Source organism: Coptis chinensis, chromosome 4 (assembly GCF_015680905.1).
Source record: "Coptis chinensis isolate HL-2020 chromosome 4, ASM1568090v1, whole genome shotgun sequence".
Lineage (NCBI taxonomy): Eukaryota > Viridiplantae > Streptophyta > Magnoliopsida > Ranunculales > Ranunculaceae > Coptis > Coptis chinensis.
The window spans coordinates 36,568,391-36,586,224 of NC_141459.1; the positions used below are offsets into that span (position 1 = coordinate 36,568,391).

The 17,834-nt window shown below is 37.0% G+C and overlaps 1 long non-coding RNA gene and 1 pseudogene across 1 annotated transcript; both read left to right on the forward strand.

The window, feature by feature from the left end:
- The first annotated feature begins 1,178 nt into the window (after nt 1-1,178).
- Nucleotides 1,179-1,669, forward strand: LOC147503365 (uncharacterized). The gene is made up of 3 exons (XR_015220178.1): nt 1,179-1,223; nt 1,367-1,420; nt 1,506-1,669. It is a non-coding gene; the product is annotated as an uncharacterized LOC147503365 (long non-coding RNA).
- A 918-nt stretch (nt 1,670-2,587) lies between these two features.
- LOC147503366 (uncharacterized) overlaps nt 2,588-17,834 on the forward strand; it is a 99,352-nt pseudogene continuing 84,105 nt past the window's right edge.

A 17,834-nucleotide genomic window follows, 5' to 3' on the forward strand; every position in this document is an offset into this window, starting at 1 on the left:
TTTTTTGTTTATTTATTTATTTTTTTTGACAGGAAGAGTAACAGCAGAAAGTGTACTCTACAGCTTTGGAACTCTATTGCTTGACCTTCTTAGTGGCAAGAATATTCCTCCAAGCCATGTTTTTTTTGTTTATTTATTTATTTTTTTTGACAGGAAGAGTAACAGCAGAAAGTGTAGTCTACAGCTTTGGAACTCTATTGCTTGACCTTCTTAGTGGCAAGAATATTCCTCCAAGCCATGTAAGTTCCTTTTCTATCTTAGTCTTAAAAATACAGGTTCTTTTCATTATTATACTATGGTTGTTGATTGGCTATAGACAAACACTTGATAAGCATCTGACTAATGTCTTGATAGCTATAAGTAACTACTACTAGATTTCAATGCTCTTAGCTTCTGCATACATTGATATTATGTTCATTACGATGCGCAAGTGTGTTTTTAAAGTGTTATGATTGACAATGCAATATTTGAAAAGGTGAATATATGGCTTGCTACCTTTGTGTGGTTGAGGTGGTATGACAAGTTCAATACTTGTGAGGATTGTCAATTGTTAACTAAATCATCTCCTTTTGCAATGCCTAAGATGAGATATGGTGCTATATCTGAAAAATCATTGTAGTATTCCATTATTACAATGAAAATGATAATGGTCACAATCAGATAACCAAAACAAGTATGAGATCTATAAAATAAGTAGAATGAGGGAAAACAATGATATTGATCGAGAGTAAGAAAAATTATGTAGTTTTGTTCCAGAAAGAATAAAAAAGATGAAAGAGAACTCATGATGGTAACAAAATGACATGAAAACACATTAGCTATCGAAAATCCTTTCTCAGGTCTCTTGTTTCATGGTATGCTGCGCAAACTTAAGATCCTAAGCATAGAAATTGTATTGGGAAAAGAAAACTAGTTATGGTTGTTTGTCGTCTATCTGTGTTAGATAGGGGGTCAGTCACACACTGTCTTCTATTGACCTCTGTCCCTACTAGTGTCAAGCTTGGTGTTGTTTGTTCATCTCCCCAGTTTGTTAAAGAATTTGATCGCGTCCTATTTGTTAAAAGGAAATTGATTTTGACTGATTTTTTGTTTTGTTTTGAATTGGTTTGTGGTTTTGATTTTTTTTTTGTCACTCATTTGAAAGGGATTATTTCGGCTTTGAATAATTTCAAGGAGAAAAGCTCAGAAAGAGAATTGAAGAAGCATGAGGTGACGATTTCAAGGTATATTTAACTTAAAACCTGTGAATTCCAAATCGTTGAAGCTAGATTTCGTTATTTGTGCTTATTTTAACTGACAACATAATTGGGCTTATGTCTAAGTAAAAGTAAAAGTACTGACATTTTCAAATAAGTATCTTTATCAGGTTAACAGGTTTGAAGAGGTTGCCTTTAGCTTTAATGGAGGGAAAGATTCAACTGTAATTTCTCTTCCATTTGTTGTCTGAATAGGAGTTCTATTTGGGTTCTTTACACATGATTATTTGCAATTGCTTGGTTTTTCAGGTTTTGCTACATCTTCTTAGGGCTGGTTACTTTTTGCAAGTGGGAAAACCTGATGATTCAGATGGGAACGTACAAAATTGCAAACTAAAGTGTCCCATATGAACTATTTATTTTGAGACCCCATATGCTTTCCCTGAGATCAATTCATTCACTCATGAAACAGCTACAAAGTAAGAAAGCTTTTTGTTGCTTTTGATTTGTCTTTATGTCAGAGTATATTATTAACTTGTTCGACCAGTTATGGATTGAAAATAGAAACTATTCGCTTAGATTTCAAATCGGGTTTGGATGCTCTACTGAAGGAAAAACCAACCAAAGCTATATTTCTTGGTACAAGAATAGGCGACCCCAATGCGGTAAATGCATTTATTTTCACTCTTTTATTTTTCTCTCAGAAAAAATATTTCATTTTTATCCCAGCTGCATAGGCATTTCACATTGAATAACCACCTTTAATGGGATCAACATGATAAATTGGCATCCTTTGCATTTATTTTCTGTGTGCAGGTTGTCATTGTTCACAACTTCATATTACTTGAGCGGAGGGATACATATACATTTCTTCCTAGTTTGTCTGTGCAAACCTAAGAACATAGATTCATATTCATATTCAAAGAAAAGAAAAAAGAAAAAAGAAAAATCTATTAAATAGAAAGAAAGGAAGAAGAAAAAAAGTTTGTGTCAGACACATGGACATGTTGTGCATACGGTTTTTAACCAGGGGTTCTTCCATACCCTAAATGACTGGGAAAATAATCTATTAACATAGTTACAGCTCCATGATATGTTACTTTCATAAGTAATTGTTTGTAAGGACGCGTGCTTTGTAAGGTCTTTAGCCAAGAATTAGTTGTGTAACTAAAGCATGGTAAGAATTTTTTTTCCTTGTGTCCGACTTCATATAAATCGCCCAGCGTCGACACTCTCAGATCTGTGTATTGGGACAACAACATGTGTATCTGTGTCAATGTGACTTGGGTTCAGACAAATTATGAAGGTTTTAACATCATTCTATCTTTCTTACAGGGATGTATGGGCATTTCTTTTGACATGTAAAGTTCAATACTGCAGTCTTTATGATCATGGGTAAGTCTCTTTTAACTGGGCTTATAGTATTTTCTAAGTCAGTACCTCGGAAGTTCTCTTGGTGTGAGCACCACGATTTAACTTTAACCGACTCTCATTGTTTTAAATGTATATAGTGGTTCTTCTAGTTTCTTGAATTTATTTACATAGGTAATCATAAATGGTTTCTCTTTTTTACAGTTACACTTCTATCGGAAGTATATATGATACGATACCAAATTTGTTACTGTGCATCAGTGAATCTAGCAAGAGATATCACTTTAGACCTGCTTATCTACTTGTTGATGGATGATTGGAAAAAGTTGGGAGAGCAAAAAGGTATACACCTCCAGCTTCTGGAAGTGTTCCAGTTGTAAGCAATCTGATGAGTCATGCTCACCTCAAGCTCCTTGTCAAAGTAAAAACTTAAACCCCATTCTCCATTTTCTCAATTTTCAACTCATCAAGTTACTATAAGGTTTTCTTTTTATGCACCGATTTTATGTAATCATTGTTTATGTCATCGATATATGGGAGTAGACAACAAATGCTCTATCTTTAGGGGTGTCAAGTGTTTAATTAATTGCATGAATTTAATTAGTATGATTGTTTTTCTGAGTTCATTATTTGTTCTGTGATTTTTTTGGAATTAGATGGGCTTTGTGGAGCGGCACTAGGATTTATATTGAGTGAAGCCATCGTCACTAATGCTTGTTATTGCATTTTTGAAGTTAAATTTGTAACCTTTAGTAAATCTGAATTTGTAACCCTCAAAACTCTTTTGAAGTTATATATATGGTTCAATGAATAAAATATTTTTTTCAGGCGTTTGCTTGTGTTTATTTTACTTGTCAAGTGGTATGAAAAAACATTGGTAATTTTATTTGCTTCTATATAAAACCAGGAGGTGCAGGTTTAGGGCAGGATAATAACTTGTTATTTTTTCTTGTTGAATAAATTGATGTAATGAATAATTATTTTCGAATGGTTTGAAAATAAATAAGGTAGTTACTGTGGATGTTCTAGTTTTATTTTTGAGAATTTTATAGTTGTTTTATTAGTGAAATAAGTTTAAAAGTTAGGAATTGAATTACAGGTTATTATGCAGTATTTTTGGCAGGAAAAATATAATAATAATATAAATAATATAATTTAAAAAAAATAAAATAAAATAGATGACGGTTTTAGAAGAACTGTCATAGTGTAAACTATTTCTTGACATATTTTTCTTCCATAAAATGACAATTCCACAGTAGTCAATGGGCATTTCTTGACGGTTATGACATGAAGTGTTAGAAAATATTGTGAATTTCTTGACGGTTCTAACTTAATAGGAGGAACTTTTAAGATGCCTTTCTTTGAACCGTCATAATTTTAATGACAGTTTTGGTTGACTTTTTATGACACCCCCAGTAATGACAGCTAGTTTTTCAATTAGAAAGTGTCATGAGATGTATTTCATGACAGCTAAAAGCTGTCATAAAAAGCCCTTTTTTTAGTAGTGATCACAAAACTAGGGTTAAAATCCTTAATCCACTTTTAATTATGCTAAAAGACATGGACCTAGGGAAATTACAGCTAAAGCCCTCCCTGTGATTTTTTTTTTGGTCGGCAAGTAGGGTTTTTAGAGAGGTCCCTTACCCCTTTTCATATATAATAAAAAAAGCTTGTTACATGTGTAGGTATATTTTCCCATTGCCAACATCATATACCACTTTCCTAATGTCCTATGAGAAGGAGCTAGGAATAATTTCCACAAAAGTGTTATTAGTGGGTACATTAGCAGCTAATTTGTTAGTTTCTCTAAAGACGTGCTTGATCCCAAAAGATTCAAAATGACATAGGTGTCTTCTAATGCTCTTCATGATGTGTATGACCTGCCAAGGTTGCTTGCTTGTACTGTTCATAAAGGGTACCACATTTGAAGGGTCAATTTGTGCTTGAAGATGCTTTGTGTTCTCTCTGATAGCTAGCTTGAGTCCTTACTCTAGTCCTTTGATCAGTCTCCAAATGTGCATTTTATTACCTTTACAATGCTTCATATATGCCATTTTTGTGCTTAATGAACAGTCAACTTATAGCTTTTGCTACCGTAAGGACGCATATTCCTAATACGTGCATTTTGGCACAAAAAGGATGACTATTTACATTGCTTGAGAAGATTCCAGCTTCGGAGCAAAGTTGTCGGAAAGTCAAAGTCAAAAGTTAAGTTAACTGTCAAATTAAGTCAAAGACTCAAGGACTCAAAACTGAAAGCTACAGACCCAGGGACTGATAAAAGGTAAAAAGATAGTTTTACCTATGAATAAGTAACGAGACTCAAACGCAAGTAAAACTAGAACTATTTTTCTATTCTACTTATCAAAGTTTTCTACTCTCGATGCTATCGCAATAGATTTGGAGTAAAAGATTCGTTCCACTCCTAGTTTTTTAGAATTAACGTTTACTAAGATTATCAATCTATCCAAACTTAATGAGAGTATGATGGAAATTATATTAACAAGATATGACAATTCGACTACGGAATACTAAACTTGACTATATGATAAGGAATTAGGGGGGATTGATTCCACCTTAACTCAACTTAATTAACTAGCGAAGATTCGTCGTGATCCAAATTTCAATGCTTTCGCATAACAAAAATGATATTTCTAATCCCTAATTATTCATGGCAATCTCTACCAAATAATAACTAGCATGTGAAACAATCAAACTCATTCTCATGGTGAACTAATTATTTTCTAGAATTGAATAGATTATCACGACGATTTCTAAGCTAACAAAATCAAGTTTTCATCAAGGCTTCCTCAAACCCCTCTAATGGAGGTTTAGCCTTGAGTCATTAAACTATCATTTCTATACAAATTTAAGCAAGACATGATATAAAGATTGTAAATTTACTAAAATGAACTAAAACAAGATTTAAAACTAATTTGGAACTATAATTATGATTTACTAATTATCTAATGAAGACAACCTAATTTATGAATTTAAAACAACTAAAACTAAATAAGAATTTAATCAATTAAACGAAATTGAGATGAAAACTAATACTTTATTATAAAACTAATAATGATTCTAAATAATAATCTACTTTTGTTCTAACACTAATTAATTAAAAGGTAAAAACTAGATCTAAAACAAGCTATTGAAACTAATTAATGGAGTCTAAAACTAGATCTAAAATTATTGGCTAATGGCTACCTAAAAACTAGATTCTTAAGAATTAAGTCTTGTGTCTTCAAATGGAGGAGACAAGATCCACTTTTTCGTGCATGGGCTGAGGAGCCATGTTTTGGGCTGGAAAATCGAGCCCAAAACCCAATCTCTTTAGTCCACAGAGCCTTTTTCAGCTGGATTTGACTTTAGCAGACGTTTCATCTACTTCTAATCCTTTGATTTGGTCAAGACTTAGACCATTGGAAAGCTCTTTTCGAGACGGTCGTTTTGACATAAGGTAGGCCCAATTTCGAGGTCTGAGTCCAAAGATACGGTATTCGAAAGTTCTACTGACTTTTGTGAGTTGTTTCTGCCCGTGTTGACTTTGACTTTTCAACTTTGACTGGGCTTTAAAAAGACTTTTTCTCCTTGAATCTTGGCCTTTAATCACAGAACTTCTTAGCAACCAACCCTTGCTCCTTTATCTCACAAAAGTGATACATTTATGCACATAATCGACTCAAATGCCTAAAATACATAAAAGCACGTAATCAGCATTAACTCTTATTTATTACTCGCATAATTGGTCTAAAAGTATTATTGTTAAGGGGTTAAAACTACAGTTTTGGGCTCTTATCAAACCACCCCCAAATAGTATTTTGCTTGTCCTCCAGCAAATATAAGAAATTTGGATAAGTGACCAAAAATAGAGTTCTAACTAATCTCGTTTCGCCGAGTGCGATTGCATTTACCATATGCAACAAGGCTTTAAACCACTAGGAATTTCCTAGTGGACGAGTTATAGCCTCGTGAGAGTTTTCCAGTGAAGGTACTCACAAACTTCATCTATACTACAACGACTAAGAAATAAAACTATTGTTTCCTTATTTATGTCTCAATTATTTATACATCTCACTAGCAATGAATACAAAATAATCAAGTCAAAACCTAAACTAATATATGCATAATAATAAGTCATCTACGAATAAACATATATACAATGAGTAATATTATGAAATGCACTAGCAGGTCCGTTTATGAAAACTCGGAATAGCGTCCTTAAGTAGGTCCTCACATAAATGTTAAGACAAAAACCACTCTGATTTTTCCACTCAAGTTTCGCTACTCCAGTGCGCAGTGGGCACACTTTACCTTCCAATCTTAATGACACACAAGGAAGCCAAAGTCGATCAAACACATCTGCCACTTACTATCAAACTAACATATTCCTAATTGAGCTAGAGGTCTTTATTAGGTGTTGCGGGGATTAGGAGATGGTTTAAGAAGGAAGGAAATGGATATTCAAAAAGGACAAGTCTAAGATACTAAAGTCTTCATATTATGTAACTAGAGAAAACCTGACTCTTTACTTTTGCTTCTACACTTTGTTTCCATCCTTAGCCATATTTTTATTTTTCTTTGGCTTTTGACTGCTTCGATTCTATTTTTGGAGTTCTAACTCTTTATTTGCTTTTATTTATTTAATTTTATTTATTTGGATGGAAACTTTCTTTTCTTATTTGAAGCGACTAACAGATTCTTGATTTCAAATGTCTTTCTCTTTTCTATTCTTCATCTCTATTCTCAGACTCATTCAAAGAATGGGTAGGTTAGTTTTTTTTTTTTTTTTTTTTTAAAGGATTTGTGGTTATGAAAGGCTAAAGAAAGGCTAAAAAAAAATTCTTAACTAAGCGGAAAATAATTTCGTAAGGTTTGAATTTTTTGCTATATCGATTAAAAAAGGGCCTAAATTCTCGCTTAGGATATGGTATAGTGATCAAGCAAGTGGACATGTGATTTCTCTATCTGGATTTTACTTCTCCCTTATGTTATTTCTCAAATGTTTCACTCATATAAGGTTTTAGGCTATATTCTCACAGGATTTGTAGAATAAGTACTCTAGCCTAGATTTCAGAAACTTACTACCAAACAATCATAGATACTCATGTAATATATTGGCAAAGATTATTACCTACATATTAACCTAAGTTTCTAAAAACTATTCTAATGCAAACGCTACGTGAGACTTCTAGATTATTAAGAGCATAGAGAAAGAAAACAATACCAATATTCCTAAGTGTATAACATAAACTTTTTATTTATATTTTTGAAATTCTAGAATTTTTATTTAGAAAACAAGTGCATATTGTACTATCCATATCCTAACAGATGCCTTAATTACACGTGTTTCTATGCCACCCCCAAACAAGGAGCATGCTTTGTCCTCAAAGTATTGAAATAAAAAGGGTAGAAAAATACCATGGAAACGTGTGAAATTCTGGAACATCTGCAAAACAAGGTTAAAACATACTAATATAGAAAGAGAAAAACAGACGCAACTCTATATGAGTTCCACCCGTTATGGGGTTAATAAGAATTAAATTGCTTGGGACATAAGCAGACACTAACTGAAATAAAAACTTACCTTATCTCCCCCTTAAGCGTTATCCTCATCCTCATTTATAAAGAAATGAGGTTCTTTCGCATCCTGCCACGCCATGGTGATTTGCCAGGCTTCACGCCACTTATCATTTACTATAGAAAAACCTGTCAAGCGCCACTTGGTCGTATGGGGTGTAAGGTGCAACCTGATGAGGTTGTATCCTCCACCCTTGCCAAGTCATTGCACGGAAAGATCGAATAATACAATTGGTAGGTCTCACAATGTCGACCCCAACCCAATCCGTGAAACGGGCACAAAAAACAGGAAAGAAACATAGCATAATATGGCAAACTAAAACAGGCATAAGAAGGTACTTATGCCTCATACGCTGGGCTCGTGCTCAACTGGACATTAATGTCTTGGGAAGGTCATATAGCAGGTGTCCCTTAGCTAGAGCAAGGAAAACGTCGCAAGTGGCGTCATTCGCAAAAGAAAAACACCACACCCCTAATATGTTTAGTATGATAAAGAACATGACCGTGCCCACATTAAGGGACAAGCTACCAAGGGCTACGTTATATGTCCTTTGGTCCTCTACACGGAAAATGCCAGCCCCATAATTCTCATGCAAAAGCTCATAGTTGTAGGCAGAGAAATTATCAACTATGTAGGCCCATGGGTCTTGAATCTCAGCAGGCATAGGAAGGTCAACAACAAAAGCCAACAAGAACTTGGTTATTTCCATTGTTTCGTCATCAATGTTGATGGAGAACACGTGTTCTCCGTCGATCCGATAAAAGAATTTACAATGGTCATAAAAATACGAGGTATGTGCAGAAGAGTAAAATTCATCAGAACTTACCATTAAAGATTGCCATCCTGCTTGTATGATTACTTCGCGGAACCACGCACCATAGGTGTCACTTTTGAACAAGTCTTCAAAAGATTGTTCCGGTATGATATGAGGGGATGTCATCACCAAACTACTCTCTAGAATAGCTGCAAACGATCCTGGAACAACCCACAAAAAATCGGAATTTTTCGTGTCTACGGATGTAAGAGTGCGGGGAGCGCTCAAACTATGCCTTGTATGGGTGCGGGGTGCGCTATGGCTATGTTCGAGTTCCAAGCACTTAGGCATAGGGAGCGCTCACTTTTTGCTTGGGATGGGTGTAGGGTGCGCTCAGGTCTGAATGGAATTACAGTATCTTGGGTGCGGGGCGGGCTCCGATTTGGTCTGGGTAGGTCGCGGGTCGCGCTCAAGTAAATTTCGAGTTATAGGTGGTTCAAGCGCAGGTGGCGCTCAACTGAGGCACATGCATGCTTTGTGCAGCTTAAGTGTTGAAGTGAAGATGAAAAGAGGAAAAATTGGGAGTGAAAGGTGAGAGATGAAAGTGAGATGTAGTGTGGGTTGTGAGTGTAGAATGAAGGAAGTTTATATAGGTTTTGAGTTTCCAAAACGAATTAGCAAGTTGCCAAAAAGCTTTAAGGCAATTACCGAAAACAAAATATTTCCAAAATCGAAAACGGAAACAACCCATATTCTTTATTCCAAAACAAACCTAATATCTTTTAGGTTGCATTTAGGATAGTAACTGCCTAATTCATTGAGATTTCATCCTACCACAATATCTACTTATAGCCCTGCCAATATCGGCAACATTCTCAACAATCATCGCAGAATTACTTCTAAAATTGTGGATCATATAAAAACCATGCTAAAAGAAATAATACCACCCCCAAACAATTCGGGAAGGTGGGATTAACACTAAAATCAACGCATAATTTGAAAAGAACCAAATTATATTAAAATTAAAATTAAAATACAATTAACTACCGAATTCAAATTTAACTACTGAATTCAAAATCTTAACATCCGAACTAATAAAAACACATCAATCAATAAATTACCTAAACCACGCGCTACTGGTTGAAGATGGACCATGAGATGAAGATTAGGCCTGATTTCCCGATGCTCGTGCCTCATAGACATCTCCTCAGAAGAAGAACCCTCGTGGGGTGGGAAGCGTTCAAGCATTTCTTCTCGGAACTTGTGTTGTGCTTCAATCTCTGCCTTCATCTCTTCCCAACGCTCATCTTCGCACTAGGCACGAGTCTCATAGTTACGATGTATGGCAGTCTGCTGAGTGCGGAGATCTTCACAAATAGTATTAAGAGAACGCATGCCACGATGAAGCACTGACATGCGTTCTGCATCAGAAATACATCTCTCCAAGGCATCTGCATCAAAACATACCGTGTCCTCCTCATCATCTGATTCAGTCTCTCCACTACCTCTCTCCAGGCAACCTCCAAACCTTTTGAACACAGTCCATATACGTTATGACATTCCTATACAACTTAATCATAGTACGCTTAGTTTTCGGAGTTGCTCTCAAACTCATCATGATCTTTGTTATCAGAACAGGGAGAGGTGCAATACTCTTCCCAACTCCCCTAATCATATTAATAAAAAACTCGAGAATACATAATTCATAATTCCGCTCCTGGAGTATCCATAGAACGTGAAGACAGTTCAGACTGAAGTCACTGACCTTCTCTTTTCCAGTGACATTCCTACCAATCTACTGAGCTACAACCAGCTAGTTGGTTCGCAGAGACGACTGGCGAACACAATATAATCTTGCATTGTAGTTTCCCTCCAAAATTGTCTCGTTCATCAAAGGCTCGATCCCACCAAATTGGGATTCCTGCAATGTGGCGTCGAGATGGCGTCTAGGCGGGATGCCTAAAATCTTAGCCAACAACCTCCTAGATACTTCTCTCCTCATCCCAGCCACCTTAATAAAAATTTTATTCCCATCCAACTCCCTCTTCTTATATAATTATTCCACCAAATCGGAGTGGTAGAAATTATTTGTCGAATACCACAGCCTATTCCAATCCCTCCTAATCATCTCGTTACTGTAAAACGGTGCGAAATGGTCGGCCGTAAAAGCTTGTTCTGGCAAAATTCTCCATCTTTGCGCTATTGAAGTTTTGAAACGATTTGAGGGTTTAAATGCAATGTGGGCTGGAGTTTGAATCAACTCACTTAAAGTTTGGGCGGTGGCGCGGTGGTTCGGGTTTTTTCTCTAAATTTTTACTGTTTTGGTGGTTGAAATTGTTGGAGATGGGGGTGGGGATGTTGTGGGGAATGTTTGGGGTGGGTTTAAACTTTTGGCGTGGTTGTATTTAGGGTTTTTTTTTTTTTTTTTCCTATTGTTTAAAAACGTTAATGGCGGAAGTGGAAACAAAACTCGTGACTGTTTTTTTTTTGGAAGGGTGAGATTTGGGCCCAAGCCCAATTCGATTTCCGAAATTTTCTGATTTTTTTGCGCAATTTCAAACTAAAATTGCCGATTCGTTACCGGTCCGATTTTTGTGAATGAGATATGGAAACGGCCAAGAGAGAATTTCCAATCCAATGATCCGTAAAACACTCTATTCTAACTGTGGGTGACATATAAGAAGATGGAAAATGCCTCGAAGTGTGTGCGTGATGTAAGTTATGCGAACGAATGAAATCTAAATTCATAGATAATGTCAGCCCGAATCAAAATATGATTAAATGGCCTAAGTAACAAAAATGAAAAGTTTAGCAATCAAGGACGGAAAACCAACACCCCACCCCCAAACAAATTTTTGGCAACGAAGATTAGGAAATTTGTTTTAAACGGAGGTCTTTTAAAGTCAGATTCCCAAGACTTCCTAGATTACTATTTATGGTTTTAATTTTTTTAACTTTTTATGAATAAGATTTAATATAAGAAAAATGAAAAGCAATAAAGACATAATTCACACCATAGAGAAACATGACTCAAAAACTGAGAAAACATGCAAGAGTGGAAAATGTGAATTATGTTAGTCGTGGACTTAGGATCCGGTGTTTATAGCCACACACTCCATAGGGAGGGCCCAGTTACCTGAATGGTGCACTAACCAATATATGGAAGTGTAAGGAAGTACACCAAAGAATAAAATGAGTCTTTTATAGTCAGATACTCAAGACTTTATCTAACACATATGTATGTAATGAACATATAGTTTACCATATATCAATAACCAAAATAGTTGTGGATCGTTCTATAAATAATGATCACATGAAACACACTCAAACACAATCAAGCACCATGATTGCCCAAAACGTGGGGTAGCGGGATGAGAGTGAATACTAATGAATCTAGAACTTAACCTAGCATGCAAAGTCTTCTTTTTCCTCCAACGAAAAGGTGGCCTAGTGAATGAGTGTGAAAAAATGGATGGTTGTGGAAGATATGGTGGATATGGATGAATTTTAGAAGTAAGGAGTTGAAAAAATGAGAATGTGGGTTCAGCATAAAACTTATTTGTGGCATGGATTGGTATTATCACACAACTGAAAATGAAAGTGTCAGGTAGCTCCTTAGATACTATTTTCTTAACAGGAGAGTTTAGAAAGTCATGAAACACAGGAGAAACAAGAGGATCAAGTGCAAACTCTAGGTTCCTTTGAAAGGGTGGAAGGAGGGGAATCGAGGCGGATGGTGTGCAAAGTAGTTCTTGATAGGGTGAATCATTATCTGCTCTAAGAAACTCGTCGAATTCCTCATGTAGCTTGGTCACATCCACATTACTATGGTATTCCTCTATATCTTTGAGAAAGTCATCAATCTCGTCCTCATCCATAAGATGGGTATCGACTAGTGTAGTGATGAAAACATCGGAGTCTGAACTTCCAAAGGAAAGAAATTTGGGCATCTAATTATCAGGAAACGTGTTGTCGAAATAATCTTGAGAGAAGCTCTCGATCATGCTAACCTCTCCATTGACAGTCGTATCTGGGTACTGTTGAATCGCCTTAAAAATATTTATCTCAATAGAAAGATGGCCAAAGGATAAGGACATCGAACCATCGCTGCAGTTTATGAGCGCGTTGGCAGTAGCCAAGAAGGGACCCCCTAAAATGATAGGAACAGAGTCGTTAGCAACTTCTGTGTCGAGGATAACGAAGTCGGCTGGGTAGTAAAAATTTTGAACTTTAACTAGCACGTTTTCAACCACACCCTTAGGATACTTAATAGAATAATCCGCTAATTGCAACGTCATTTTCGTTGGTTGCATATCTTGTAGACCGATTTGTTTATATAAATAATAAGGGAGTAAGTTAACACTCGCCCCCAGGTCTAATAGAGCAGTTGTTGTATGATTATCCCCCAAGGTGCATTGTATAGTAGGACGACTAGGGTTCTTGTACTTAACAATTCCATTATTTTCAGATAGAGTTGGGAACTGTTTAGTTAAAAAGGCGTCTTTAGGAATATTTGTCTTACGCCTAGTAGTGCACAACTCTTTAAGAAACTTAGCATGGTGAGGTAACTTTTTTATCGCTTCAAGAAAAGGAAGGTTTATTGTTAGATTTTTGAAAACTTCCCTAATCTCATCGAAATTCGTAGACTTGGTTAACATTGCTAATCTCTGGGGAAACGGTGGTTTTTCTCTATATTTAGCATAAGGATCAATAGGATGTTTAACCTTGGCTTTTTGTTTCCTAGGTTGTGGTCTAACTGGTACCTCTACAGGGGTAGGATCTTCAGTTTCCAGTTCGGTATCTAGTAGAATATCAGGTGTAGGGACCACTAGTGGGGTAACCACAGGCATACTTATGGCGTTATCAACCACTCTGCCAGAACGGAGAGTGGTGATAGCATTTAACTCACCTACGTTTCCATTTTCATTACTAGTATTACCGATTACCTCAAAGGATGTGTTTGTTGTTTTAGGATTAGATAACGATTGACCTGGAAACACGCCTTTTGGTTGGGCTTTCTCTTGGGCTAACTGTTGGGTTAAATGATTAATGGATTGTAAAACCTGTTGGTTAGATTGAGCCATGGATTGGAAAAGTTGTTGGCTAACCTGTATGAAGGCGTCAAGACGATCCGGTTGTGTAGGTGTAGTGGTCACAAGTTGTGTGACTGGAACTATCTCACATTGATTATTAACAGGTGGTTTGTGATAGTTATTATTAACCGGAACGATACCTCTATTAGCATTATAATTATTATTGTTATAATTATTATAATTACCTTGTCCTTGTCCTTGTCCTTGTCACTGGGAACTTGGTTGTAATTGGGTGCTGGCCTAACATTTTGATTTTTATACCCTGGAGGTGTAACTTGTTGATTATTTCGCCAACCGAAATTGGGGTTTTGTCTCCAAGATGCGTTAAGTTCACTATTAATGGAATAAATATTGTTCGACTGTGCAGATGGATGTTCATAGACTAGAGGACAATAGGAGTCGGGATGCCCAGGACTCAAATAGAAATTACAGGGAATAGAGTTGACATTCATGACAGGGGTAGGCTTTTGATAAACAGAAATAGCTTCTACCTTTTTAGTGAGGGATTCAATTAGAGCTTTAAGCTCAAGATTAGATTTAACCTCAAACATACTAGTAGCCTTAACTGTTGAAGAAGAACTAGCGGAACGGGGGATATCGTCACTACCCCCAGCCATTATTACGCTTTGTTTGATCTTCTAGAAATTTATAAGCCTCTGAGGCTCCTTTACTAAGGAAACTACCCCCATTCATTATATCAAGGACTTCTTTGTGGTGGTGTAACAGTCCCTTGAAAAAGGCCCAAACTAACGTGTCTTTCGTGAGGTTATGGTGTGGACACTCTATAAGAAGATCGATGAAATGATTCCAAGCCTCTAAAAATGATTCATGAGGATTCTGTCAAAAGAAATGAATCTTGGAAAGCATTTCATCTGTCTTCAGTGGTGGGTAAAAATGTTCCATAAATAGTTGGACAAGTTCGGCCCATGAGTCCACAGAATTAGGCGCTTGGGCAGTTAACCAAGATGCCGCCTTATTGGCTAAGGTGAAAGGAAACACCCTCAATTTAATTTGTTCAGCACTAACCGTAGGATGGTGGAATATGGTAAGGACTTGTTCAATCCTACGCATGTGCTCATAAGGTTTTTCATGGTCTAACCCATGAAAAACGGGTAACAAATTAAACTTATTTGGGGGATTCGGAAATCCCCCATTGGGTCTGCAAGAACGATGCAAGATTTTGGGCTATCGTTCAAGACTTTGTAAAAGTCAGAGAGAGGAGACTCTCTTTCTTCAACCATTATTTCAGGTGTGGTGTGTGGTATACTAGCCATTATTTCAGCCAATATTATCAAGGGCATAGAGAAAAAAACAATAGCATAAACTTTTTATTTATATTTTTGAAATTTTACTAGAAAACAAGTGCATATTATACATATCTATATCCTAACAGATGCCTTAATTACACGTGTTTCTATGCCACCCCCAAACAAGAAGCATGCTTTGTCCTCAAAGTATTGCAATAAAAAGGGTAGAAAAAATACCATGGAAACGCGTGAAATTCTGGAACATCTGCAAAACAAGGTTAAAACATACTAATATAGAAGAAGAAAAACAGACGCAACTCTATATGAGTTCCACCCGTTATGGGGTTAACAAGAATTAAATTGCTTGGGACATAAGCAGACACTAACTGAAACTAAAAAACTTACCTTATCTCCCATTTAATCGTCATCCTCGTCATCTTCCTCTTCAAAGAGATGAGATTCTTTCGAGTCCTACTATGCCATGATAACTTGCTAAGCCCGCCACCGTGTGTCATCAACTCGTGCTAACCTGTCGAGTGTTGCTAGGTGTGATGGGGTGTAAGGAGCAACCAAATGAGGTTGCACCTGCCATCCCGGCCAAGTCATAACTCGAAATGAACGAACCACCCAATTGGTGGGTCTTATGACTTCAACCCTTTTCCAATCCATGAATTGGGTACATAATTCAGGTAAACAACCGCGCATGATGCGGCAAACCAAAACAGGCATAAGAAGATACTTATGCCTCATGCTTTGGACTCTCTTAAGACTAGCCACTAACACTCAGGGAATGTCATATCGGCGACGTCCCTCACCTAAAGCAAGGAAAATGTCACCAGCGGTACTATTAGCAGAATTAAACTACCACTCCCCTAAAATATTCATCAGGATAAATAACATGGTGCTGCCTACATTCAGGGACAGGCTACCAAGGGCTATGTTATATCGCCCTTGGTCCATTACACGAAACACCCTTCCCCCGTAATACTCATGGAAATATGTATAGTTATAGAGGTATGCATTATTGGTCATATATCCCCACGTGTGCATAAGATCAGGCAAAGGCAATCCCGAAACTAACGCTACCAAAGACTTACTGAATTCCATTGTCGTGTCATTAATTGCAATGGAAAATTTTTGTTCTTCGTCTTGGTTACAATAGAAAGTAATATTATTGTAGAAAAATACAGTAAGATGAGGTGAATACGAGTCGTTATCACTTACCAGTAGATGCCGCCATCCTAACTGCAAAATCCTGTCGTGGAACCAACCTCCATAAGTCTCGCTTCCCAACAAGTCTTCGGAAGACTGCTCCGGTATGACTGTAGGAGATGTCATCACAAAACTACTCTCTAGAATAGCTGCAAACAATCTTGGAACAACCCACAAAAAATTGGAATTTTTCGTGCCTACGGATGTCAGAGCACGGGGGGCTCTCAAACTATGCCTTAATTGGGTGCGGGGTGCGCTATGGCTATGTTAGAGTTCTAGGCACTTAGGCGCAGGGCGCGTTCACTTTTTGCCTGGGATGGGCGCAGGGTGCGCTTAGGTTTGAATGGAGTTACAGTGTTTTGGGCGCGGGGCGCGTGGGGCTCGCTCAGATTTGGTCTGGGTAGGGCGCGGGTCGCGCTTAGGTGAATTTCGAAGTTACAGGTGGTTCAAGCACAGGCGACGCTTAACTGAGGTGTAGGCGTGCTTCGTGCAGCTTAAGTGCTGAAGTGAAGAAGAAAAGTGGAAAAATTGGGAGTGAAAGGTGAGAGATGAAAGTCAGATATATGGCTTTTGTATGGAGAATGAAGGAAGTTTATATAGGGTTTTAGTTTCCAAAACGAATCGGCAAGTTGCCAAAAAGTTTTAAGGCAATTGCCAGAAACAAAATATTTCCAAAACCGAAAATGGAAACAACCCATATTCTTTATTCCAAACCAAACCTAATATCTTTTAGGTTGAATTTAGGATAGTAACTACCTAATTCATTGAGATTTCATCCTACCACAATATCTACTCATAGCCATGCCAATATCGGCAACATTCCCAACAATCATCGCAAAATTACATTATAAATTGTGGATCATATAAAAACCATGCTAAAAGAAATAATACCACCCCCAAACAATTTGGGAAGGTGGGATTAACACAAGAATCAACACATAATTTGAAAAGAACCACATTATATTAAAATCAAAATTCAAATACAATTAACTACCAAATACAAATTTAACTACTAAATTCAAAATTAACATCCGAATTAATAAAAACAATAAAAACAATATCGATCAATAAATTCCCTAAACCACGCACTATTAGTTGAAGATGGACCATGAGATGAAGATTGTGCATGAGTTCCCGATGGGCCCAAGCCATCCGTCCTTCGGCGACGACGCTCGTGCCTCACAGATGCCTCCTCAGAAGAAGAACCATCGTGGGGTGGGAAGTGTTCAAGCATTTCTTCTCGGAACTTGCACTGTGCTTCTATCTCTGCCTTCATTTATTCCTAACGCTCTTCCTCGTGCTGGGCACAACTCTCATAGTTATGATGTATGGTAGTCTGTTGAATCTGGAGATCTTCACAAATAGTATTAAGAGAACGCA